Source organism: Procambarus clarkii, chromosome 4 (genome assembly GCF_040958095.1).
Source record: "Procambarus clarkii isolate CNS0578487 chromosome 4, FALCON_Pclarkii_2.0, whole genome shotgun sequence".
Classification (NCBI taxonomy): domain Eukaryota; kingdom Metazoa; phylum Arthropoda; class Malacostraca; order Decapoda; family Cambaridae; genus Procambarus; species Procambarus clarkii.
The window spans coordinates 56,292,483-56,294,336 of record NC_091153.1 but is presented as its reverse complement, the minus strand read 5'-3'; positions in this window follow the sequence as shown (position 1 = coordinate 56,294,336).

Genomic DNA, 1,854 nt, shown 5'->3' with positions numbered 1-1,854 from the left:
TATTGTAGTAAGTAAAATTAACAACTCGTAGAATTCTCCTGTACTAATAATTCATCTGTGCATTAGGCTAGAATTCTCACGTCATCTAACGCTAGTATTGCGTTAGATTTCTTTACAGTAAAACACATTATATACAATTTGTGTGAGAATTAAATACGATTCTCCATAATTAAGGCATTCTGTATGACAACTGATTGCAGACGAATTGTTCTCTAACTAAAAGCCGAATAGAGCGTTAGAATTATACCGTCTACCTCGCGATAGTGTTAACGTCATCAATGAATGCTATGGGGAGACATTAATTCCTCTCCCTTGTATCTTTACTATTCTTAAATAGTTAAATAATAATATTTCGTTCCTCTAAATAATAAACCCGTCCAGTCTTTAGAGTTTCAAGCGCGAATGCGAGAAATATTAATGTTCATGCCAATAATTTGTGTAATGAACGTCGACTCGGCGTGGGGGGAGGGACGCGACGCCATGCTCAGTCGGTGACGGTGTCGGGAAGCGGACACGTGCAAAGCCAGAAGGAGGCAAAACCACGCTTACCGTACTCACAAAAGACGCCATTGTCCAGCAAATAGGACACGTGTGTCTATCCACAGATGAAAGCCGCCACTGTGAGGCGTGAACGACCTTGCAGATAATATCTTCAGCTAGTGCTGGTGTTAAATAAGGGACCCCTAGACTTGGTTCCTGACGACACGTGATCAGCCAACTTGAAACGCATCAATCCAGGATAGGTTCGCCGGAGCCTGGGATGCGAAATTACGGCAATCTTAATACTTACACAGTGCCCACAGCTAAGTACCTTTTATTTGATGCATCATTTACAGGTTTAATAATAGCGGGGTGATTGCGCGTCACGCGGCACGACAACACCTAATAACAGGTGATTAGAAATTTCTCTGTAGATATCAATAATCTTGAATATGTATTGAGTAGTTAAATCAATTGCTACTGGTAGTTATTTATTTTGCAGCTCGAGAGACGAATTCCTCATGCTGTCTTCTCCATGTTAACCGTGTCAGACGTCGGTGTACCAGACTTGGAGATTAAGAGGACTGCCAGGGTTATCTAAAGGAATCTATTACCAGCTAAGGCTTATTTCTTTTATTCATAACATTGCAATTTGATACATTCAGAATGTTTTCAACATAATGTGTGATTTACTGTAATTCATTATTATGCTCATATTCATGTTCTTCTTTGTATGAATAATATTATATTCAACATTAATTATAGGATTAGATTATTATTAATAGAATTAGTGAACGAACCACACTGATTCCTGGACGTACTGACCTCCAGTAATAACCCCCCAATGTAGGTGTTTGAGGTTTGGTTTTAATAATACAGCCCATTAATTATTCTTATGATCATACTTTCTAGTCATATCCATAGTCACTGGTTTTCTCTAGAATTTTATCTAATGATCTGAAATTCTCAGTTTCCCTCTTTACTTTAAAAGCGGGTGGTCCTTCGTAATTTAATTTACTACTTTAATTATTAATTAATCAGAATCAAACCCAAATATCCCACATTATGGTCCTTCGAACCGGATAGGCATTAAATTTATAATTAAAATATTAGTCATTAATAACTAATCCTTGTGTGACATAAGCTAGACTAACTATTTAATTGTGTCAATTAACAGTGTAACACATCAGTTAGCCTAGATCACACTAACAGCTACCTTATACATAGCTTTAGTGGGTCATAACCAAGTACCCACAACATTTAGACCTACACTTCATACTGAAGTAGAATCCTTAGGTCACCAAGAGCAACAGCTCATAACCTTATATTAATCACTAACACCAATTAAGTGTTAACCATTTAGGCTATACCAAT